The sequence below is a fragment of the Cardiocondyla obscurior genome, linkage group LG04 (assembly GCF_019399895.1).
Source record: "Cardiocondyla obscurior isolate alpha-2009 linkage group LG04, Cobs3.1, whole genome shotgun sequence".
NCBI classification, from domain to species: Eukaryota; Metazoa; Arthropoda; class Insecta; order Hymenoptera; family Formicidae; genus Cardiocondyla; species Cardiocondyla obscurior.
This window is the reverse complement of record NC_091867.1, coordinates 4014032-4026772: the sequence shown is the minus strand read 5'-3', so window position 1 is coordinate 4026772 and position 12741 is coordinate 4014032. Positions and strand designations below refer to the sequence as shown.

General features: G+C 43.8%; 1 protein-coding gene across 5 annotated transcripts in view; it reads left to right on the top strand.

Moving 5' to 3' along the window:
- The window catches only part of Ten-a (tenascin accessory), a 448965-nt gene that overhangs the window by 28413 nt on the left and 407811 nt on the right, over nt 1–12741 (top strand). The window contains exon 1 of one of the 5 annotated variants that reach the window (XM_070655995.1): nt 1732–3401. The exons of the other annotated variants lie outside the window; for them this stretch is intronic. The gene's annotated coding sequence lies outside the window, so the exon portion shown is untranslated. Of the gene's footprint in view, nt 1–1731; nt 3402–12741 lie in introns of those variants that run through there. 5 annotated transcript variants of the gene reach the window in all.

Here is a 12741-nt window from a genome sequence, read left to right as displayed (position 1 = left end):
ATGTTCGAATCACCGGCTGGCCCGGCTAATGAGTAATTAGACTACCAAGAGATGCGTCCAATTTTAAGACTGCCGTCATAGTCGCGTTAAGATAATGGGCTTTGCTACAGGCTTCGCGAAACTACCTCTCTCTACCTGTTATGAATAACAATATAACTTTGTATTACCGAAGATGCTTCGAAATCCCCTTTAATCAGAAGACATCGGAATAAAGCTTTGCCTACAGTGCATAATATCAATGATCGCGAATTTAATTATATGGAAATAATATAAGATAAAAGATTGCCACCTTATTATCTGGCGCCAAAAATGCCGAGCGTAATGGAAATCAATATTTTATATAGCAATCTATAACTGAATTTAATTAAATAACTGTCGATAAAATATGGATTTAATTACACACAAATAAAGTAACGGGTAACGTTATTATTATGTAACTTAGTTCAGAAATATGAAGCGCACGGAAAATCAATGATTTCGTAGTTAATATAAGAGAGCTGAAAAAATATCTGTCGATGTATGTCGATGTCTGTCGAAACAATGATAAGCATATTAACATATTTATGCGAATTTTGAATAATCGAAAAATACGGAATCGTATCAACTATCCTGCGATTCATCATTCCGAGCGGCGTTTTTAATTAATTACGATAGTAGCAATAACAAATGTCGTTAATATAATGAACAATACCTCTACAATTCACTTAATGACGTGCGAACGTCAACTGTTGCGGCACGTCTTGCTGGCTGTTTTATTTATAGTTGTTACCGAAACTGTTTCCTTTGGAATATCGCGGAGCAATGCAAAGACGTAATTTACCGTAGGTTTTAACCGTAAAATAACGTACAATTTTTCATATCCGGAAAAATTACTGTGCCGCATTTTATGCACCGTAATTATTCATTATAAACATAATGATATAACGTAACGACGTACGTTTTAATCGAAACCAAGCGCTTTTTAAAGAAACATAAATAAATTGGTAATCTTACGTTCATGGTCAGTGAAAACGGAATGCAGTGAGTATTGCATACACACACACGCACATACATACGTACACTTTTATTTATGTACACCGATATATACATAATATATATTGTCGTTATATAAGTACACGGCGCTACTAAATCGATATACCGTTTAAGCGCGAGGTAATTCACCGTGAAGAAACAAGCGTGCAATTAGTCTCTAAACAAGCGATGTAGATTTCAGACTTAAAATACGTAACCCAGGAAGCACTCGCCAAATTTAATCAGTTTCACTGCGGCCCCCGCGATACATTATGGAGTCTATCTGATAAATCCGTGCAATCTGCAATGACAAAGATTCGCGTATAACGCCCGGGAAAAATGTCATATTTACTACTGGGCCCCGACAGGTCGGCTTAACGTTGTTAATACTACTCTCGCAAGACAACGCAATTTCAGTACCCATTTAACGTGTACCCTGGATTAAGACAAATATACGCCTTTATGTTCCGCCGAGCGGCGTCCTTTTCTTTCACAGGCAGATACGCGTGCACCTTGAGGTTTCATCAGCAGCTACAACGTACCAGCAACAGCATATCGGCGCCGCTGCGGTAGACGATACGAGATGCATAGTCACGAATGAAGGAACTAGGGAGGAAGACAGAGAGGAAAACAAGACGAGAGAGGAGTAGAGACGACGCGAGAGAGCACGGAGACAGAAAGGAAGACCGTCGGAGAAAGAGAGAACGTGTACCGGGTAGCGGACGAACCTGGGGTGGAAAGAGAGAGAAAGACTACCGGTACAGTGAGTGAAAATAGAATAAGAGGAGAGCAGGTAACGGGAGGACGAGACCTCCGGCGAGGAGGTCACAGGGGGGTAGGAGAGTTTCCTCCTTTTCAACCCCCGTGTTGCCGCGTACCGCGCACAGCGGCGCGTAGGTATACGTACACACTAGGCGTCTATATTTTATATCCGGTGTACCCGAGTTGTCGCTAGGGCGCAGACTCGAGCCAATCGGGGTCGGCCGGCTCGCCAGTTACTTTTCGCGATTCACCGTGGCCGCTCTTCCGCGGCGCAGGTAGACGGACGACAGTCAGTCAGTCAGTTAGTCAGTCAGTCAGTCAGTTGGTGAGACGGAAAGGAGGAATGTAAAAGGATTGCCGAACGGAATAAGAAAGAAAAAAAAAAGATAGCTTAGGGAAGAGAAAGAGAAAACGCGGCAAGAGTGAAAAAGGGTGAAAGCATTGCGGACTACAAGGGAGAAGAAAAAAAAATAAAAAAAATAAAAAAAAGAAGGCAGGAAGATAAAAAAAAAACGAAAAAATATAGACAGATAAGGAAAAGAGCGTAAGGCGGAAGGAGATAGAAAGGAAGAGAGAGGTCATAGGTGCTGGCCCTCGCATACCGCATTCGCCGCACAAAAGCACAACTTGCGCACTGTTGCGCCGCGTTACCAAGCTACTGCGCGAGCAACCAAACTGTGCCGCTCGGTCATCCCTGCTGAGCAGTCGAGTGCTTTCGTGCGGAGTGTTTACGTCGTCGCGCGGGTAAACACGCGCTGCCGTGCTCGCACCCTCGCACCACTGTCCCACGCACGTCTCTTTCTCTCCCTATCGGCGCGAATCAGCTGGCAGTTCTAAAACTTGGCTCTTTCGCTTCAACGTAATGAGTCGAGCGACGTCTCGCGTTTTGTGAACGTGAAGATAGAACCGATTCGACCGCTGGATATCGATCTCACCGCCGAAACTACATGTGCTCGGCGCGATAAAATCACGTTCAATGTAAATCCGAACTATCTCGTACCTCGACTCGATGTTCACCCTCGGATAAGAGACACGATTGGTGCTCACCTATGTCAATTCGTGATACATTCGGCCGTCGTCTTGGAATTTACGTGAGTTCGCTTCGAGAGTTCGTAAATCTCGCGTTTCGGACTTTATCGCGTCGTGATAGTCACGCCGGTGTGCGCGCTCGCGAGGAATTGGGCGATTAGGATCGCTGGCTCGGGGGATTCGCTAAATCGTCGGGGGTGGAGAGGCGCCGCGGGCACCGTGACAGTGCAGCAGTGTGCGACGAGAACTTGCAACGATACGTGACTGTTTTAACCCGGGGCGCGTTCGTGCATGTATGTGTACATGTTGATACGCCGGGCGAACTCTCACGTCACCGCGAATTGAACCCGCGTGAGTAGGACGACAAGGGGAGGAAACGCAAAAGACGTTGATCTCGTCATCGCGGAACGCTGAATGTCACTACGTCATCGCGAGGCAGGACGTACGTGTGCTGAGCGTACGTAGTCGTTGTCGTTTGTGCCTGGCGTAAATTCGCGCGGCAAAGTGACTACCCCGAAGTGCAGCGGTGATAAGAAGATACAGCCGCGCGACGTGATCGTTAGCATAAATGACAAGCGCAGCCAGGGCATCGAACTAAGGTAAGTGAAAGTTCCGCGCGCGGAATGTCTCCGGCCGTCCTCCGACGACCGATCGGCGGGAGCGATTTTCGTCAACGATTCCAGAATCGAACCGTAATACCTTCGCCGGTACATAGGGATTTAATTAGAGGGAATAGGTCGGCGCCGTTGCATTAATCGTGCGAGCTCCCGGCAAATGAAATTATAATCGAACGGTGAGTTGGGTCTCGAATTACGCGCCGCTAGAGATAGAACCTGAGGCGCTTGTGCTTCTGGTGTTATCGCGGGATCCCCTCTAGAGACCTTTCCGCCTCGCTCCTGGAACGTACGTAATGAAAATTCAAGAAAACTCGGAAACTTTTCCTACTTTAAAATCCAACTCTTGTACGGATGCCTTCTATATTATGTGGAGCCACGATGTAAACGATTATACACAGCTACTCCACACGTAACCTCTTTTTTAATTTATCCGTATATACGTACTTGCTTTACCTTTTACGTAATGCAAAGATATTTGTGTATCCATCTAGTTATGAGATGAAACGAACGCTATTAGATGCGCGCGACGACGTTGGCACACTAGCGGTTATGTCAAACCTAATTAAAAATACGAAAAATATGGATATAACTTTCTGATAAAACCGATACTTCGGTATAAATTTAATCAGCGACCTCCGTTGCGTAATAATAACGTTTTATTCTTCATAATCAGTAGGTCATTGCGTAACTGGAGTACATAATTGGCAGCGCGTACTTCTTTTTACTTGTTCCGGCGATCAAAGAAGTTTTAATGAAACTTTTTCTGTCTTTGATCAAACACTTTTGCCCGAACGATATTACTTTATGAATTGTTTCTCAAACTGAGAACAAGCTACAAATCAAAGAGTAAAAATCCATTCCGTTACAAAGTCACTCAGTTCGATTTATCGTCCGATGATCTCTGATAATAACGGGCGAGTTTTAATCTTACATTGAACGGAGCGGCATAATGCGGCATTTTTATCAAGGCACAAAGAACACGTAATAATCGCGCGCTTCGTAATGTAATACGCGATATTGCTCCGACGTATTCGGCCGCGGGGGAATTTATACAAAATTTACGGAGCTGATAAATTTCTCTCCGATTGCGCCGTCAGATTGCCGATTAGCATTCATGTCACATGCTTGTCATAAGCCGATGAACGGAGAGGTCTGATCATCGTCGCTTCGGGGGATCGCTAGGCCCGTTCCACATGCTGCGATCCGCCTCGCGAACGCGCCTTGCCCGGGCGCATTCGAAGATGCGCGCTCCTACGTGCATAGGCGTTACGATCGTAATCGGAATACCGGATTGTTAAGTATCCCGGCTATCCCGGGTATGCGTAACGATAGCGTTGTCATTTTGCGTAGTTACGTAAGCGTTCGGCAGGCGCTAGCGTACCACGGGCCGGCTACCGCGTACGCGCCACCGAGCAGAATTCTATGCAAATATGCATGCTGCATGAAAGCTGAAAGCATGGGCGAAACGCTCGCTGGGTTTTAACGCGCTACTTAGCTGTGCGTTATGCGCGTCGACAGATCGATTTGCCTAACTTACCCTCTTGTCTCGCCGCGACCCTCATATTGCTGCCCCGTCAGCGGCCGCGAAAACCGGCCGCGAAATGTCATTACGGTAACGCGATCTATCGCGCCCGCAAGAACATCGATGATAGGCGGCGATTGAAGCGGTTTGGCGAAAGCGCCGCTCGGCATATTCGCGGTCCTGCTCGCTCGTTCGCCGTTCACCTCTCGCCGCGTCGATCCTGGAAAAAAGGAAGACGGAAATTTTTATGCGGTTATTCTGCCGTTGCCGGGTAATGTGATTCTGAGTCGCGTGTACCGCGATAAGGGCGTCGTAAGCGGGGCGTGTGAACAGGAAAATTGGCAGATAGTAACGTTGCGGCCTAATCTTACTTTTTTTTTCTTTCCCCTTCCCCTCCTTTTTTTTAACTTACTCTTGTGAACTGGGTCGATTACCGTAATACGATTTATGTCCATAAAGTAGTCGATCGTAAGCGATTACCGCGTGCTCAGCCAGCAGATTCTTACCCGTTAACATGATGCTTCGGAATATATTGCGAGGGATTCTGATAAAAATAACTACCATGAGCTCGTAGCACCAAGCCGCACAGATCCCGTAGATGACTGATTTAACGCAACGCAATGATAATTCGATAACGCGATGTATATCGACGCAAAAAAGAAAAAAGAAAAAAAAAAGATTGATTAAACTGAGTAATGTAATGAGCGGAACGTGTGTCGCGCATTAACTCGCGTACTCTAATCGAAACGCTATATTGATCGCTTTGATAACAATGCATACGTTGTAACATACAAATTATTATAACGCGATCACGGAATTGTGCGCATTGTTTCTTTGTGACGGATGCATCATTTCACTTCGCGTTTAGTATCACGCCTGACTATCTCCGCTATCCCAATCCCCATTAATTTTAATGGATGCCGGGCCGCAGACTTAACACTCGTCCGCACAATAGACACCAGAAGCAATTACAGAATACATGAAAACGCATAATACGTTATAACAGCTCGCGTCGCACGTCGCCTACCGTCGCTCTGGGGTCCGCGTTGATTACATAAATTTGTAATCAAGTTTTCATTTGGACGCGATAAAAAATTCCGCGCATGAAATTATAAAAATCTATCGCATCAAAGATTCACGCGGCTTCATATCAGTTAATCTTGTGCGATTTGTATTATTGAAGACGAACGATACAAATACGGGCGAAATCAATATTACATGATGTTTTTCTAGCGACTGTTATCGCGAAACGCTGCAAAATATCGGGCCGCGATATTAACAACATCTTCGTCGGTTATCGGGCTTTCCCGGCGCTTTCGGTCATTTTCTGCCTCTTCTTCCGCTTACCGTGGGCAGTATCCAATACCCATTAATTTTAATGATGAACGTTGGTCAGTTTAACACGTACCGCAGTCATTGTAGCAAGCTTGTAAGCAATAAATCATATCCCCTTGTCACACAGTGAAAAGTGCATGGTTCAGATAAGTACGTACGTTATTCGGCGGGCCCTGCATATCTGGCCGGCCTCACTCCCCGGATATATTTACACGCGATATACGTGGCGTATGGATAGCTAAAGGGCGCGATACCATTCTTACACGCGAGAACGGTCAGCAATTATTTATTCGGCTAAAAAAATATAACGACGGTTTGAGGTAAACTTTGTTCTCGACTTTGTTTAAAAATCATAAATACACATTACCTAACTCCAGAGGTACTTTGCGATATTTCACACCTACCGGTGAAATCGAAAAATTACCGCGCATTAGCGACGCCGCGAAGAAATTATATGATTGTACCGTGTCCCACTGTGAAAACAGAGAATGAAAGATTACTGTGTAACTGGACATTATCATAAATTTGATAAAACTGTCACGGAGAAGAAGGGAGAGATTGGTAGACCCTTTCCGAAGGGGAGAAAAGGCGAGGTGCGCTAATATTGCTAATATCCCGGCTTATCGATTAGAACAACTGTGCTCGTATACAGTAGCCGCGTTTTCAGCGACGACAAAACACGTGATAAGATGGAACGCGGCAGCGAAAAAATAACGTGTCTCTTAAACGCCGAAATTACGCTAATTGCCGACGACAAACTGTGAAATTACAAACGTCACTCGCCGTGTAGAAAGGGGATTCATTTGTTACTTTTGGACATGTCTGACATAGCAGAAGATCGTATATAGGATGAGAAAACTCGAGCAAAGATTTTCTTTGAAAACAAGTATGACTGTTAATGAGAGACGATGAGTCCCGTTATTTCATTCGCTCGCTCGTCGTCTGCCACAAGTGAATATAAACGCATGTTCTCGTTTCTGGCTCTCCTTAAAATTACATGTTTTCACATGCGACATTCATCATAATAATCTTTATTGCCATAGCGATTAAGAGTTTAATTTTATGTGAATTATAAATGCCAAAAAAGGTTTGATTAAATAGTAGACGTGAAAAGAGGTTCTTTTTTTTTTAGTCAATCTATTTTTTTTATCTGAATTTGTGAAGGTTTTTAATAAGTTCAGCATTAAATGCTGAAATTTTTACCGGTTTTAAATTTTTAAACGAGAATATAGACGGACGTGAAGATTTTTATGCGGCACTTCTCTTAACGTAGATATAGTTTTTCGTGATGCAGCATTATTGGATTCTCCATTTGGCTGTGAAATTATTATAGTTGTCATGCGAGAACGCGAACTGTTGAATGTAGGACACATTCGCGCCATCAAACTAAAATATTTCATCGCTAAGATTGTACATAGTGAGCGTACATGCATGGATTAAAGTAGTCGTATGCCGTGTCATGAGAGACAACTATAGGTATTTAGCATACTACGACATTTTAAGGCGCGCACTGCTAACAAGTATTAAGCACGTATGCACTACGGTTTACGCAACGGACGTTTATATCCGCGCCAGCCACACCGCACTAGAATAGCCGTAATAAAAACGCAGGTTAAAATCACTCGACCAGAACCGAAAATGTTTGCGCTTCGATACTGGTATTCTCCGATATATCCTATAAAAAAACTGTTGCGATATTTCTGGCATTGAGAGGAACTGTTATTAGTATTGTATTTTATTTCTGATTTCAATACATACATCGCAGACAAATAGAAATCGAGTGTTATAGCTGCCACGGGATATTTTCGCCCGGCGATGCTTATTTCGTACCTTCAACATCCTCGCGGCCCGCAATGCTTGGCGAAGGTGATGCTCCTATTTCCTTATATGTCTCACGGAGACCTCGCGCGGTTCTATGACACGGCTGCGGCCATAACTCTCGGTATGTAGGCCAAACCGGGGTGGAGGTTCTGACTTCGTGGAGGATAGATCACCATACAAACATTCACGCGATAAGCTGCCGCTGCTTTGCATCCGCCGTAAAAGTTTTGGGCTCATTTTCCGCGACCTCGGTCCATTTTTTTTTTTCTTGTCTTTTTTTTCTTTCTTTTTTTTTTTTTTTTTTTCTCAACCCCTGCCGCTTCGGCAATTCATTACTCGTCAAGGATAATGGCGCTCTCTCAGGGAGTATGAAAATAGCGCGGCTATTACATGCATTTGCAGTATTTGCAAATATCAAAAGTCCGCGGCGTTAAACTTTCTAACATCGTTGCGCCGCGTTGTTGTTTCTCACTTATCGTTTACAAATGGAAATCTAATTCCGCGACGCTATTGTAACGATTCAAAGTCCACACGCTATTCGCGTGCGAGGGGAATACACGGATTAATTAAACGACCGTGAAAGTGTCAATCGTAACTAAAATTCGCGCACTAAAGCTATTGACACACATAGCACAGTTTTCAAGCAGTTATTATTTGTCGTACGGAACAATCAAGGATAACGAGTGAAACTGTCGCAATAATTATATTAGTACGTTCGCGTGTGTCATTAAAAGTGTGCGAGAACAGGAAAATGAGTTTGCGAAATGTTTTGCCGCTTGACTCGCTGGCAAGTGCTGTTCGGCAGGTATTATTAATGGTATTAATCCCTAACTGGTGCAGTGATTTTTCGTAACGCAACTGTTACGATGCGAATCAATGCAATTTGTTTCTCGATAACATTTCACGGCGAGAACAGTGATTTTAGTTACTCGACAATTTTTAATAACCTGTTTATTTAATTAATATTGCAGCAATAAATCATACGCGTCGATATAAGATCAGATTCGTCTTTATTTATGTATATTAATTGGACATAAAAGATTGATTGTATCGAGAATATATTATTCTGCTTTATATTTGATGTGCTTTAATATAAATTATATGTATAAATGTAATATATTTTCTATTTAATTTAATGCAGAATATTTCGAAAATAAATCATCAAATTTTAAACTGCATTAATCACTCAACAATTCGGCAACGCAAAAAGTAAGAAGCGTCCGTCATCAATTCGAGTTTTTAAATGAATATGCACAGTTTCGGACGATGTCGAATTTATTTTTGAAATGGTTATAACGGGTTGTGTGCGTATTGACAACGAGCAATCATTCTTGGTAATTACCCAACCAACCATCGGTTTTACACCGAGATTAAATGTAAATGCGTCAGGCACATTTGTGGAACCTGCAATATTTAATATTACTAAAAGCTCTTTAGGCTACTTTTTGTACATCTGTATTGCAAATTTAGCTATTGTTTAAACTGAAATTGAAATTGATCATTTAATTTTCATATGTATTTGAGTGATATTAATTACGGCTAAAGATATTTTATTTTATTTTATTTTTAATGACCTCAGTTAAAATTGCAATTTAAAAAAATAAACTGTTATCGTAACTTTTTTTTTCCTTTTTTTCGAAATTAAAATATACGCTCTGGTAGATCTAGTAATATTAATTTTAACGAATTATTATAATATTTGATTAGTAGGAAATTTTGATACATCAAATAAAGCTAGGTATTCCAAATTCACAGCCAATGTTTGCAAACGTTTACGTGATGAAGCGCTTCTCGCAACGAGATCTATCATACTGTTTGAATTGTCTATTTAGTCACAATACGGAGACATTCTCAACATTCTAGAATTAACCGTCGCTACCTCCAGTACGAAGTCATTTGACGTCTATCATTATTCACATTCCATTACCGCTGCCGCCTGTTTCATGATGTATGATAATGTGAATTAAACAGACGTTATCATACAAGACTTGACGACAGTTTTATTTTCAAAAAAAAAAAAAAAATAGAAAGAAAAAAATTATGTTTATTTTTTCGTTGTGACATAAAAGTCTTTGCGTGGTACCGGTGAGAATAAATCGAGGAACATTATCATAGATATATCGATATAGATTTAACGAATTGTTAATGTCGCAAGATCCAAGAGAGAGCTGCGGCGCGAAATCGCGCAAACAGAAATCGCATTAACGTTGCCACGTTAGAATGTCCGATAGATCGGACTTCGCGAAGGCTTACTCTCGTTATTCGAGTCACACACAGCAAGATAACGCTTTTCTCCTTTCGAAAACGAGCGACGTGCACTCCTTGCCCCCTTTTGCTTGGCATCCTGTCCTTCGGGACCTCGTAAACCCGCTGCCGTAACAATTCCTGCCCACTTTCCCACTCTCTTTCCCCACGTCTCTTCTCTTCTTCGGCTTTCCTTCCGTTGCATTCTGCAAGCGCTCTTCCCTTTTCCAAAGACCGCGCGTGAAAAACCTGTCCACTTGCGACTCGAAAAATTTTTCTCTTCCGCATCCATTTGCGAAAGTTCTTCCCGGCATCGCGAGTAAATTTTACCCGGCATATTTGCTCGCACGGACTGAAAGACCGATGAGATTGCGTATGCACATTTCCGCACATATCCGCGCGCGATGTAAGAAGGACGGTATGTAAAAATCCACGCACGTAGGGCTACTCTCCCTCGAGATGAGGGTGCAACGTAAGAGCGACGGAAAACTGCGTCGGCGAAAGTTTCTCGTATACGACCTGTCCCGTTTGGACAGAACGATATTTGAAGTTGCGGGCAACGTCCGTCAGAAAAATCTCCCGGCGCCGAAGGGAAGCTGACTGCAAAGGTTCTGTCCGTCGAGCTCGTTTACGATGCAACGAAGTTTCCGTTGACCCGAGAACCGCGCGGGGCGAAATTCCACCGCGCGAGAAACATCTGTTGGCGGTTATAACGCGGACGAGCATTTCGTTCTGGTATCTCTCGCTTTGTTCACATTATTGGCTGCCCTTTCGCTGTTTGCCTTGCGGAAAAACGCCGTATGGCGTTTAACCGAGCCCGCCGTCTCGCGCGAATCGTATCTGTCGGCGTGTGAGCGCGATCAAGTCAAATTAATTGATACGTAGCTAGCAGCCGCTTCTCGGCTCTTGCTCGTAAACGCTGCGCGTGAAGGAAAGTTCGAAAAGAAAGTTACGACCGTTTAGTTGTTGTCGGAAGATATATTTGTTCGTTTCCGGACCAGCAGTTTGGAAAGTTATGACGCATAGGGGCGAAGTAAGACTGAAATTAAGAATGAATGAATCTCGCTTGACTTTAACAGTATGATAATTCACGCTCGGGCTGCACTTCCACCGGGGCGTCGCGCAAATATTTGTCATGTAGTAACTCATGCTATCAAAACGACATTTGGAAGGCGGTAATTAAACTAGACAATTCGCGTGCTTCGCGTGCGCAAAGTGTCGCTATCAGAGGGCAGCTGCTATTAGATTAAAACTCCGGGATAAACTTAAAAATTGCACCGTTACGTGCTCAAGCGCGACGGACACGCCTCTCTTTGACATTTATTTCACGGTTACAAATATGTATCGCAAAGTGTCGACGGTCATGTCGGGGCAGATTAACAATTTTGGATAACGCTGACGACGAACGTGCGAATATAATATTCGAACGATTACAGAAATGCGTGCGGACGCGTATTTCAACTACAAACAAATGTCAAAACGCACCCAACGTTGGGCGGCGAGCCAAAGCGATAGAGGCGAAAGATATATGTATGGTAAGTTATGCGTTATCCCTAACACCGGGTCCATTTTCCATTATATTCCGATGAAATATAAACCGTGCCGTAAATAACAATCCTTTATATTGAACCGCGCGCGGGCGAGCGCCGCATGCATTACGCCGCGCGACGTTTATGCCAGCGTGATCGAGAGATACGCGTGAGTCGGCTCGCGGGTGGGATGCATTAGGTCATACACAATTCCCCGGCGAAAATTTTCGCGGCACCGCGTCTCGTGCCATTAACATTAGAATACATGGCCCTCCGCAGATCAATCGTTTACCGTTATTTCTCTCGCGATCGAAACCGCGAGCCAAGCGCGCACCAAGTCAAATATACAATCGAATTTACGAGCGATTGCGGCGATTGCGGATTACCAACGCGTGCGTGATCTCTTTATGATAATGGTCGTTTATCCCGAGCCCCATCGTCAAACGCAATCAAACGGGTACGGGGTTACTGCGCGCTGGCGATTGTTAGTCGTATTAAAGAGAGAAAGCCGTGCGCTCGCGGATACTCTCAATCATTTGCCAAACTAACCGTCGGCGCACGAATCGGAATTGATTCAAAGGTACTCTCTGCAAGTGTACGCCGGCTTCGGTATCCCTAATGCTCGGGTTAAGCAAAGCTTGTGTCTGGAAATTGAGTTGCGACCATATCTAGTTAAATGTTGGGTTCGCATCGCTGACACTACTGTCGCACCGTCTCCCGGTGGACGCCTTCGAATAAACGAAGTTTCGAGTTATAGCGCGAGCACCAGCCTTAGTACAAGTTACTGCCGTATTCTATTATGTGCAGGCGAACGTGCGTTCGCTTTGTACGACCTTGGAAACAGACTGACCCCTTGTTATCAGACATACCG